Below are 13,232 nucleotides of genomic sequence, written 5' to 3' on the forward strand. Positions count from 1 at the left end.
GGTGGAGAAGAGTGACAGGAGTGATTTGTGATAGTAGGGTATCTGCAAGAATGAAAGGGAAAGTTTATAGGACTGTGGTGAGACCTGTGATGTTGTATGGATTAGAGACAGTGGCATTGAGTAAAAGACAGGAGGTGGAGCTGGAGGTACCAGAGCTGAAGATGTTAAGGTTTTCGTTGGGAGTGACGGGGATGGACAAGATTAGAAATGAGTTTATTAGAGGGACAGCACATGTAGGATGTTTTGGTGACAAGGTAAGGTAGGCGAGATTGAGATGGTTTGGACATGTGCAGAGAAGGGACATGAATAATATTGGTAGAAGAATGCTGAAGATGGAGCCACCAGGTAGGAGGAAAAGAGGAAGGCCAAGGAGGAGGTTCATGGATGTGGTGAGGGAAGACATGCAGGTAGTTGGTGTGAAAGAGGCAGATGTAGAGGACAGGGTGGTATGGAGACGGATGATCCGCTGTGGCGACCCCTAATGGGAGCAGCCGAAAGAAGAAGAAGAATTTACAAATCATTGCATTATTTTTTTATTTACATTTTGCCCACAGTTGCAACTTTTTGTGAATTTGGGTTGTACATACATTAAACAAACAAACAAACAAATAAATAAATAAATACTTAATGGCATGGAACCATGGAAAGCCCAGGGCATATTGTGATACTATTTACACAGAATCAATTCTGGCCTTCCTCTGAAGCACAGCAGATACTAAATCCCACAGTGTAAAATCACAGGTTGATAAGAGAGGTGATTTGTAATTTAGTGGGAGGATGAGCAAGGATATGCTGGCTGAGCAAATTCCATACTAGTGAAGCACATCCCTTGTTAAAGCAGTCTCAGCCTTGCACTCTACAGAACTCTTACACATAGCCCTGGATGCATCTGCTCTGGCAAACCCATGGGCCAGGGAGGGAAGGAATGAAGGAGGGAGGAGATGACTGGAAAATGTGAGTCGTTTGAAAAACAAAATGTTGTGGGAGTGGGTTGTATTAAGGAGTTCGGACAAGTGAGAGGAGATATTGGAGCAAAGATCTGTCTGTGGGGGGTGCAGACTGGGAGATCAGAGAACACTTTGAGTCTTATCAATGTGCTGTGTAAGAACTTGCAGGTGTTATGCCCTTTAGAAGGCAGATTTGGCCTGCGATCTGGCAGCACATGTGCAGTGAACTGATAGGAGGAAAGGGAAACCTGCTGTTGTACCATTTACTTATTCTATTTCTACATTAGTGCTTATACTGTAGTAACGAGCTTTAATAGGTTTAAATGATATTGCACATTTTAGACATATTGAGAAAATGGATTAGGTGAGATACATGGTAATCACTGTAAATGAAGAGATATTGAAAATGAATAGGGATAGGGACAAATACAAATGTTTGTGTACAGATATGAGCTGAGTGTGTGGTTTATTTGCAGTACTATACAGTGCGATATGATATTTAATGCAGCATTCCTTTCTGTGCTGGGAAGCATAGTGTGTTTATAAGTGCATGTTTTCTAGGCTTCTGTCACAACTCTTGTTATGGTGTTGAGCATGCATGCACAGACTCATTCTATCTTGATGATGGTTGTTTCAGAGACTGCACAGAAAGGTGTGCTCTCAGACTCATGTACAGTAGGGATGTTATCAAATACAAATGTAGTACTGAGGCAGAATAGATAATGTGTTGTAAATTAATGTGAATGCTGCTCTTTGTAAATGAAACTTACTGCTAACTCCAAAGAAATAAAATAAGAAACTATAAGATTGCATACAATTATTGGTGTGGTAAATAAATGTAATACTTCTTTTTATTAAGAATGTATTATTTATTAATTATTATTAAGAGATTATCTTATTATTATTTTTATTTATTTATTTATTTATTTATTTATTTATTTATTTATATAAAAGTACAGCTCTGACAGTAGTTCTGGCTGTTTAATTTGATTAAAAGAGTTAGATATATGTTACAGCCACTAACACCAGTAGTACAGTGTTTTGAATGTTCTGGTTTCTCTGCAACATAACTTTAAAAAAAGAGAAAAAAACAACTAGCTATAGTTATGAGCAGTGGCAGGCCATGCATTTGGTACCTATACCACCACTATTACGTTGCAATTATAGAAACAATCAATACAATACAAAAACACAATATAACAACGCGTGGCATTACAGAGAGAGAGGCATTTCACATATGGAGCATGAATACCATTTTACTAAAGCAAGAAACCCGGTTAAGACAACTCCAAACCTCTACACCGGACCGGTTTATTGTCAGACAATATTATGAGAAACGCTATCTAGTTTTGGGTTTGGCCGACCTCTCCTCACGATGTCTAGCTTTTCTTGAAAATTTATTTTTAAATATGTCCAAAACCAAATTAATTTTTCTTCCTCCATAGGCTTTTTTATGCTCAGCGCTTCAGACGTGTTTCGCCAGCTAGCTGGCCCTGTGAGGCGAATTTAAAATCTGATTGGTTAAAAAAAACAGAGCTAAATTTCAAGGAGACTATAGTAAAATAGCCAGCAGTATTGACTTTGCAGGCCCTGGGCAGATTAGATTGAAATGGCAGCACAAAGAGGCTGAAATCTGATTGGACAAAAAATCTAACATCTACATACATGTACTGGACGCAGTGCAGTCAAGAGAAACTCTATGAAATGAAGAGAATAAACTGTTGGGAATAAATGAATACAATTTCATGGAACAAATATTAGAATTTAGGTTGTAAATGTAGGTCAATGCTTCTGACCAGCTAGCACCGGTGTTTACTGAGATATTCAACCTCTCACTGGAACAGTCTGTTGTCCCCCCACCATGTTTCACACAGTCCACCATTGTTTCTGTCCCAAAGAAACCCCAGCCCGCCTGCCTCAATGACTAACGCCCTGTAGCCCTGACCTCAGTAGTGATGAAGTGCTTTGAAAAACTGGTCAGAGACTTCATCACTGCATCACTACCAGACACACTGGATCCTCTACAGTTTGCGTACCACCAGAACCGTTCTACTGAGGACGCCATTGCTCATCTCCTCCACACTACGATGAGCCACCTGGACTACAGAAAAGGGAATTATACAAAAGATGCTGTTTGTGGAATACAGTTCAGCATTTAACACAATAATTCCCTCCACGCATACCTCTAAGTTGGAGGTCCTGTGCCAATGGATCTCTAACTTCCTGACAGACAGACCACAAGCTGTACGGGTGGGCAAACACACCTCATCCACCCTCACCCTCAGCACTGGAGCTCCCCAGGGTTGTGTTCTGAGCCCCCTACTGTACTCACTGTACACATACGACTGTGTGGCCACTTCCAACTCCACCACCATCATCAAGTTTGCTGACGACACTGTTGTGGTGGGCCTGATCTCTCACAATGACAAGGCGGCCTACATACAGGAGGTTAAAAACCTGGAGAGATGGTGCTAGGAAAACAACCTTCTCCTGAACATCAGCAAGACTAAGGAGTTAATAGTGGACTTCAGCACGAAGCAGGAGCGGTCATACCAACCACTAAACATCAACGAGACACCAGTGGAGAGAGTGGACAGTTTCCAGTATCTAGGTGTTCACATCACATAGAACCTGTCTTGGTCCTGTCACACCAACACCCTGGTGAAGAAGGCCCGGCAGCATGTGTACCATCTGAGATGCTTAAGGGACTTTAAACTACCCTCTCAGGTGCTAAAGACTTTTTACACTTGCACCATTAGAGCGTTCTGACGGGTAGCATCACTTCCTGGTTTGGGAACAGCACCATGGAGGACAGGCGAGCCCTCCAGAGGGTGGTGTGTTTAGTTGAATGTCCACACCGAGCTCCCTGACCTGCAGGACATCTACAGCACACTGAGCCGGGCCAGAGCCAGGAAGATTGTGAAGGACCTCAGCCATCCCAACAATGGACTATTTTCTTTGTTGCTTTCAGGGAAATGCTTCCGCTTCCTGAAAGCAAACACAGAGAGAATGAGGAGGAGCTTCTTCCCGCAGGCCATTCGCAGTTTGAACCAGGAAACACCCAGGATCTAAAAACTGGTCCACTCTCTCCATCGCCACACTTTTCTGCAAATATTTTTATTTTCCCACTACGACACTTTAAACTCTGGACTGTCACTTCAACTCTGGACTTTTACAGCACAGTACACTTTATACCACACCACACCACACCGCACACGGTCACTTTAAGGACAATCACATCAACCACCTTATGTGATTACTGTTTACTGTCATAAGCATACCTTGTATCCATAGGCATACATTTACATTTGTGGCGTTTAGCAGCCGCCCTTATCCAGAGCGATGTAAAAAAGTGCTTACAAAAGTGCATACCTTGTATGTACACTTTTTCCTATATATACAGTGAGGAAAATAAGTATTTGAACACCGTGCTATTTTGCAAGTTCTCCCACTTAGAAATCATGGAGGGGTCTGAAATTGTCATCGTATGTGCATGTCCACTGTGAGAGACATAATCTAAAAAAAAAAAATCCAGAAATCACAATGTATGATTTTATAACTATATATTTGTATGATACAGCTGCAAATAAGTATTTGAACACCTGAGAAAGTCAATGGTAATATTTAGTACAGTAACCTTTGTTTGCAATTATAGAGGTCAAACGTTTCCTGTAGTTTTTCACCAGGTTTCCAAACACTGCAGGAGGGATTTTGGCCCACTCCTCCACACAGATCTTCTTTAGATCAGTCAGGATTAAAGTCAGTCGCTGAGAAACACGGAGTTTGAGCTCCCTTAAAAGATTCTCTATTGGGTTTAGGTCTGGAGACTGGCTAGGCCACGCCAGAACCTTGATATCCTTCTTACAGAGCCACTCCTTGGTTATCCTGGCTGTGTGCTTCGGGTCATTGTCATGTTGGAAGACCCAGCCTCGACCCATCTTTAAAGCTCTAACTGAGGGAAGGAGGTTGTTCCCCAAAATCTTGCAATACATGGCCCCGGTCATCCTCTCCTTAATACAGTGCAGTCGCCCTGTCCCATGTGCAGAAAAACACCCCCAAAGCATGATGCTACCACCCCCATGCTTCACAGTAGGGATGGTGTTCTTGGGATGGTACTCATCGTTCTTCTTCCTTCAAAAACGTTTAGTGGAATTATGACCCAAACGTTCTATTTTGGTCTCATCTGACCACATGACTTTCTCCCATGACTCCTCTGGATCATCCAAATGGTCATTGGCAAACTTAAGACGTGCCTGGACATGTGCTGGTTTAAGCAGGGGAACCTTCCGTGCCATGCATGATTTCAAACCATGACGTCTTAGTGTATTACCAACAGTAACCTTGAAAACGGTGGTCTCAGCTCTTTTCAGGTCCTTGACCAGCTCCTCCCGTGTAGTTCTGGGCTGATTTCTCACCTTCCCTAGGATCATTGAGACCCCACAAAGTAAGATCTTGCATGGAGCCCCAGTCCGAGGGAGATTGACAGTCATGTTTAGCTTCTTCCATTTTCTAATGATTGCTCCAACAGTGGACCTTTTTTCACCAAGCTTCTTGGCAATTTCCCCGTAGCCCTTTCCAGCCTTGTGGAGTGTACATTTTTGTCTCTAGTGTCTTTGGACAGCTCTTTGGTCTTGGCCATGTTAGTAGTTGGATTCTTACTGATTGTATGGGGTGGACAGGTGTCTTTATGCAGCTAACGACCTCAAACAGGTACATCTAATTCAGGATAATAAATGTAGTGGAGGTGGACATTTTAAAGGCAGACTAACAGGTCTTTGAGGGTCAGAATTCTAGCTGATAGACAGGTGTTCAAATACTTATTTGCAGCTGTATCATACAAATAAATAGTTTAAAAATCATATATTGTGATTTCTGGATTTTTTTTTTTAGATTATGTCTCTCACAGTGGACATGCACCTACGATGACAATTTCAGACCCCTCCATGATTTCTAAGTGGGAGAACTTGCAAAATAGCAGGGTGTTCAAATACTTATTTTCCTCACTGTATATATATATATATATATATATATATATATATATATATATATATATATATATATATATATTCATTCATTCATTCATTTTCTCCCGCTTATCCGTAATTCGGGTCGCGGGGGCAGCAGTCTAAGCAGGCCCCCGCCTTCGACTGCTGCCCAACCCTCACAGCACCGTCCCTTACGGTCCCTCCTGCAGGTGGTGAGCCCACGGGAATATATATATATATATATATATATATATATATATATATATATATACACACACACATATACATATACGTGTGTGTATATATATATATATATATATATATATATATATATATATATATATATATATATATATATATATACTGTATATATCTTTATATATTTTACACAGTTTATACTCTTTTTTTTATCTGCCTTCTTTTCTTTGTTTTATTTTTCTCCCCATTCTATTCCCTCATGCCGGACAGTCGTACAAATCATTTCATTGCATGTCGTACTCTGTATGTTTGTGTATGTGACAAATAAAATTGGATTTGATTTGATTTGATTTCATAGTGTTTAGGCCAGCAGGAAGGCTTTGCTGACCCTGACCACCCGCCACTGATTATGAGTGATAACAAAACAAACTAGTCTTACATGTATTGCATCACTAGAAAAAAATTAATTACTGGTTGAAAATCAAGCCCTCTATTTATAAAATATATCAAGCTATCGTTGGCAAATTGCTGTGGTATATGTGGAATATATTGTATACAGTGTAACCTCAATACTTGTGACCCTGATACTCACAACCTCGATAGTTCTCGACTTTTCATTTGCAACCAGAATAAGAGCAGGGTTATTAGGCTTAGTAGATCGTTAGAACTAGCGAGTGGCTCGAAAGTTCGGAGTAACATTTCAAAACAGAGTTTGTACTAATAAATTACATTATTATTGTTTTATTCATTTAAAGTAGTAAATAAAACATTTATGACAAGTAATTCACATTTTTTGTTGAGTTTACAGTATAGTACATGTACAATTCCCTTGAAAAAGGAACCATCAGAAGGAGAGAGTCAAAACCTTGCCATTTTTTGTTATACTCGCAAGGGGTCATAGAACGTAACCCCTGCGAGTATCGAGGTTGCACTGTATATATCATGTTAGCAAGGTGTATTGTTTAACTTAATCATCCTATTTACACACTGACACATTATTATGATGTTGGTACAGAAAGAGAGAGAGAGAGAGAGAGAGAGAGAGAGAGAGAGAGAGAGAGAGAGAGAGAGAGAGAGAGAGAGAGAGAGACTCATGATATTGCTGTGCCTGTGTATGGATGTGTGATACCATGAAAAGTGGGACAGGGTTTGCCAGGGTTTCAAAGGAACTTCTGTAAAGGAGTGCAGAGAATGTTGTCAGGGACTGTGTGACTGAGAAAGGGGGGTAGACAAACTGACCTAGAAAAAGGCAGCTGGGGAGAAGGCTGTGAGCACCACTGAGGCCTTCTGCAAACAACATGTGGAAAGGCTCTGGCCTCTAATGTAGCGTGGAGTGTTTATGCACTGTGCGCATACTCCTCTGTCCAGCCATCGGGGAGCTGTGGTAGTATTGGCCTGTAGCAGATATGACAATCTGACACGGCTGCCTCAACCCTGTCTTTCTCTTCATCTTAATTCACCCCCTGTCCCCACCATTCAGAGGGAAAGACTGCCTGAGGACCACTGCTTTAACAGACCTGTTCCAGCTGTTTAAGATCACGGAAGTGCTAACCCATAATGCTTCATGAGCAGGTGGCTCGTGGAAAGCCTCTTTGTTTTTCTATACCATGTAAACAGAACCTGAAAAGAGGGGGGATATTTTAAAAAAAAAACTGTAAAAGCTCTTTCATATACATTATATATGTTATAATTGGCAGATCATTTCTAAGTGGAATAGGATCCAGAATGGGATATTCATCTGTTAGGGAGATGAAATGCTTTATGCAGTCATGGGGTGACTCAGTTTGCAGTTGGTGGCTCAACACTAGGAGCTCCTAGCAGAACGATACAATTGTAAACATTTGTTTAAAGGCCAGACAGCACACTTGACCTTTGGCACATTCTTTATACATTTTTGCACTCTCACTGTCCTTTTGCAGGAGCTGGGTTTACAAAACCACAGGAGCACCATGAGTCCGCTCCTATTTAAAAGAAAAAAGCCATCTCACGTGTGCTATATATCATATCGTTCCAAGCCGGCATTCAATTGTTGATTTTTATATAAGCCTTAAAACTAATTCTCAACTATGCCCAATTAGGCTTTATGATCTGGTCTCGATTCTCTCGATTACACGGCTAAAAGGGTAACATAACCGGGGAAAGTAGAACTCCAGCTGCAACCTAAAAGAAATATGAGGGAAAAGGCCTTTAAAGACATCCTCATACTGGCCTTCTCCTTTCTCCTTCCTGGCCAGACAGCTGCATACTTTGGACATATCAAGGCCAGCTCAGCATGAGAGAGGCAGATGATAGGGCCGCTGTTCCTGGCCATGTGCTTTGAGCCTGTCTCTAGTGGTTGATAGAACAGAGGGAGTAGAGCAGAGTGGAAAAGAGTGCTTCCTGCTGTTGGCCAACAGTCTCTTAAAAGAGTTACTGTGCAGTTCCTTAAGCACTTTATGGACATGTTAAGCAGGCTTGGAATAGTAACCTGATTGTCTATGAGTCTTTACGTATAAACACGATGAGGTAATGTTTAACTTATATTGTAAGAAAGGCAGCCTGCATAGTTAAAAAGTCACATTTACTACAGAATATGAATTTTGAATAAACTCTGATGTTTGTTTGCAGGTGATCAGAAATTAAGAGCTTCACAAACTAGATCTCTTCAATCTGCTCATCATGACTGTCACTGAAAGGGCACGGACCCAATGCTCTCTCGCTCAATAGCAACCAGACTACATTTACACAGTAATCATTTCTAAATGACACTAATATGATTGAAAAGACATAAAAAGAAAATCATTTTCTTATGATGTCATTCCATTATGAGCACAATACATATAAATAAAAAAAAAAACCAAATAATGAAACGAATCTTCGGAAAACTCTACTTCTCTCTGTTGACCTTCTTTTAGGTAACAGACTTTAAGCGCTATGCAGTTTGATATGTGCTTCTTTATTTGGAAAGGAAAATAAATGATTTTTTTTTTTTATTTAGAAAAATGAACTTCTGTGTGCCTCCCCCATCTGGAAGCAGTAGAATCTTTGTCTGTAAGCTTGTATAGATCGCGCTTGGCAACTCAAACAGCCAGTCTGGTATCAATTACAGGGACAGCATTCTACAAGCAGAAGGGGGTAGAAACTCTGAATTTTGTGTGTGTGTGTGTGTGTGTGTCTGTGTGTCTGTGTGTGTGTGTGTGTGTGTGTGTGTGTGTGTGTGTGTGTGTAGCCAGGTCTTTAACATACACAAACATGTATACACAATTCAATGTGCACACTTTTACACTTACAGTAAAGTATTTCTCCATAGCCTGTATTTTAAAATAAATGGTACAACCTCGAAGGCTGGTATGAGAAATGTACCTGGCTGTTTGCCCACCTGAATAAGGCACAGCATTTCTCTCAAACATCAGTAACTTTTACACTCTTATCTCTTCCCCTGTTTGCCTTTTGTAGTCATGATTTTTTTTCTGATGCTCAGCAGGTATAAACGGATGCAGAGGCAAAGCCTGGCTAGAAATATAGAACAGCTGTAAAATCCATAAATGTATGCTGATGTGTGCAAATTAGATTTCTAGATGTTTTTATCCACAAAATCATCTTATCTTCTGACCAAATGAAAACTTGAATTCAGTGGGGAAAAAAAAGAGACATGCAGGCTTACATGCATGCTGCCAATACCCCTAACTGTGAAACATTTGCCAGGCAGCACTGCATTGTGGGTAAGCTGTAGGTTAATGAAAAGAATATGACATTTTGAAAGAGATAAGACAGGAGAGAGGGAGGGAAAGAGAGAAATGAAGGGGGGGGGGGGGGGGGGCAGACCAAGAGCAGTGTAATGCAGTCCAGATTGCTTGAGAGAGTTATTGTTTCAAATGAAGCATATTGCCACATGTTTGTGTGTGTGTGTGTGTGTGTGTGTGTGTGTGTGTGTGTGTGTGTGTGTGTGTGTGTGTGTGTGTTGGTCAAGTTTATAAACGCTGAACGCTGTTTGATGCTTGTACAGTGTGAATCATCCCTCATAATGATCAGTGCAATCTTCTCTTTTTCTTCTCTTTTCTTTTCTTTTCTTTCCACTACGGATCAATTCTATTTCATAAACTGTAACTCATTAGCTGTGTGATGTACATTATATGAGAATCATTTGTAAAAGGTGTTTCATACTCCTGAATAAATAATTAACCATTTATTAAAGGGTTTATTGCAAGGTCTGACGGCAGCCACGGAGTTAATGTTTTGTTGTTTAAGACTTTTTTTTTTCTTCACAGCTAACTTAAGCTTCTGCCCATCACTTTTAGCGTCTGGGAGCATTTAGTCTGAAACCGTGCCATCTAGTGGTTACACTCACACATTACAGCCCACAGAAAAACAATTTCTTAGGTAGTTTTATTCATCTTAAAAAAAATAATAATAAAATAAAATAAAATCAGTGAATAAAACGTACTAAATACACATAATTATACTTAACATGTGACATCAATCCCCTGTGACATGTAAACACTGCTTTCTGTCACTAAGGGCCTCAACTGCAACAGAACACAGCACAAAAATAATGAGATTGAACTCATAAAGAAATATAAATCAGATGAATTTTTTAAAAGTTAATAGATTGTTTTATGCTAAAAATCTTGTGTCTAAATTGATTGAATTCAAATATGTATGATATAAAAAAAAACTATATAATAATATTTAATAAAAAATGACCTATTCTAAACATAACTGGATGCTGTGTGCCAACATATTGTGTACACTTGATAATACAGCTATACTACAGTATTATACAGCTTATAAATGTTTATTTTTATAATCCTTTTAACAACCTTTCCTAGCTATGCATAAAGACATTTTAGAAAATTGTTCTTTGCATCACCACCACAATGGGGATTCATCAACAGTGACTGTGAAACTGTTAAACCAACATCTGGGTATACTACCAGGTAAAAGTGCAAATGATAATGTCCACTTACCTTTGTATATATAAATCAGATTATTATATATACTCTGTGGGGGCCAAGTCTGTTATTTCTAGGACTCCTTGTTCTTCTCTTTCTGCAAATAACTTTTTTTTTTTTGGCCACAGCCAAATATATAAAGTTTTAACTCATCAGTCCTGAGCATCTGCTGCCATTTTCCTGCACTCCAGTTCCTATGTTTTTGTACATAATTGCGTCTTGTTACTTGTTAGAGGACTTCTGGCCAGATGTCTCCAGACAGTAGATGGGTGTACCTGAGTCCCACAGGTTTCTGCCATTTCTTTGCTAATGGCACTGCTGAACATCCTCCGATGTCGAAAAGAAGTGAGCATGATGTGTCTTTCATCCGCTATATTAAGTTTCTTTTTCCGACCACTGCATCTACGGTTGCCCTTTTCTTTGTGCTTTTCCACTATAGCTTCAACAGCACATCTTGAAACCCCAGTCTGCTTGAAAAAATGTTTGTCTTGTTGCTGTGCTCTTGGTGTCTTTCTGTGGTGTATGTGACATGAAACCATCTTCCACAACCTCACCTTAGGAGCAGAGTTTGGCTGTTTGAGCCTCCTACAAAGCTGTTTCTTTCTCAGTTAATGACTGTGTTTCAAAAAGCATATAAAATTAATGCTCATTAGCACCTGCTTGGTATAATTGCCTTATCACACACCTGACTCTGATCCCACAAAATCCCTGACTTTGTGCAAGTGCACAAATTGTGCAAATGTTTGAATGTGTAAGAACTGAAAGGGTAGTCACACCAATATTGATTTTATCTGGATTTCCCTTTTGTCTGCTCACTCTGCATTTTATGAAAACATTCTCATTTTGAAGCATTTTTCCACAACTGCCTGAAACCTTTACAGAGTACTGTATAATATTATAAAGTCTCTCCCTTTCTCTCTTCAGTCTCTCTCTCAAAACATCACTTTAACAAAAACTGAAACGATGTTTAGGGTGTCAGGATTATCATGCATTAATGAAAAAGAGGGCCAGTGTTTTGAAATTCCACCTGGCTCTAACTACTTTTTTTGGAAAGAAAAAAAAAAGATAACTTGCTGGTTAGGATGCAGTGCAAATAAATTAAAAGTATAATCTTTGTCCAGGAATTCGCACAGATTTACCTAGTACAGGGATTAAGAATTTGAACATACAGTGTAAGTATATGGACAGAACTTTTACTTTTACACAACTTTTATTCTCTTTTAAACAAGCATCATTTCATTTTGTCTTTGCTCAGTGACAAGAAAAATGCATACAGGAATACATAAGATTTGTATGTGATTTTTGCCATTTCACATTTTGTACACATTTGCTGTTATAATAACCTAGACTCTTAAGGGAAGCTGTTCCACCAGATTTTATAGTGTGGTTGTGGAGATTTGTACTCATTCAGCCACATGCACATTAGAAAAGTCAGGTAATATATGTCCCAAAAGTATTCAAATATGTCTGCCAAATGCCATTAATGCACTAGGGTTGAGGAGAGAGCTTTAGCAGGCCAGTCAAGACCATCCACTTCAACCCTTTTAAACCATACTTTCAAAGAGCTTGCTTTAGTCACAGGAGCATCTTCATTCTTGAACAGGTCTCAGTCTCTTACAAATAAAGGGAAATTTAAATGCTATCACAAGCAAATACATCTTATACAAATGTGCGCCTCCAGCTTTGTTTAGGGGACAGTTGGGAGAAGAACCACATATGACTGGAAAAGTCAGGTGTCAATAAAGTCAGGTTTTGTCCATAAAGAGTATTTGTAATAGTATATAGTACCACCACCACCAACATCAATAATAATAATAACAATAACAATAACAATAATAATAATAATAATAATAATAATAATAATAATAATAATAATAATGAGGGTAGACTGCCAAATCTTTTAAATCATCCCATCCCAAAACAGTCTTAACTCATCAACAATGGGTTTTAATGATAATCAAATAGGTCCTATAAAACAAATATAAAGTAAGAGAGGAGATATCAAGGTTACTGAAAAAAATAACAACAACAACAACAACAAAAAAAAAAACATTTGTGGAAATTTAAATGTAAGTTTGGGCTTTTTAAATCTGCTTACATGAAAGTGGTTTGGGTTTAGGGTTTTACTGCACCCAGCCACTAGAGGGCATTAGAGACATTATGAACTTAGA

At 39.3% G+C, this 13,232-nt stretch overlaps 1 long non-coding RNA gene across 1 annotated transcript; it reads right to left on the minus strand.

The window, feature by feature from the left end:
- Window positions 1-2,076: 2,076 nt before the first annotated feature.
- On the minus strand, window positions 2,077-9,064 carry LOC310732363. Its single transcript, XR_014535463.1, has 3 exons — window positions 6,953-9,064; window positions 6,399-6,717; window positions 2,077-4,015 (listed from the first exon to the last, which is right to left on the minus strand). It is a non-coding gene; the product is annotated as an uncharacterized lncRNA (long non-coding RNA).
- Window positions 9,065-13,232: the final 4,168 nt, after the last annotated feature.

This window comes from Silurus aristotelis, assembly GCF_946808225.1.
Source record: "Silurus aristotelis genome assembly, chromosome: 10".
In the NCBI taxonomy this organism is placed as follows: Eukaryota; Metazoa; Chordata; class Actinopteri; order Siluriformes; family Siluridae; genus Silurus; species Silurus aristotelis.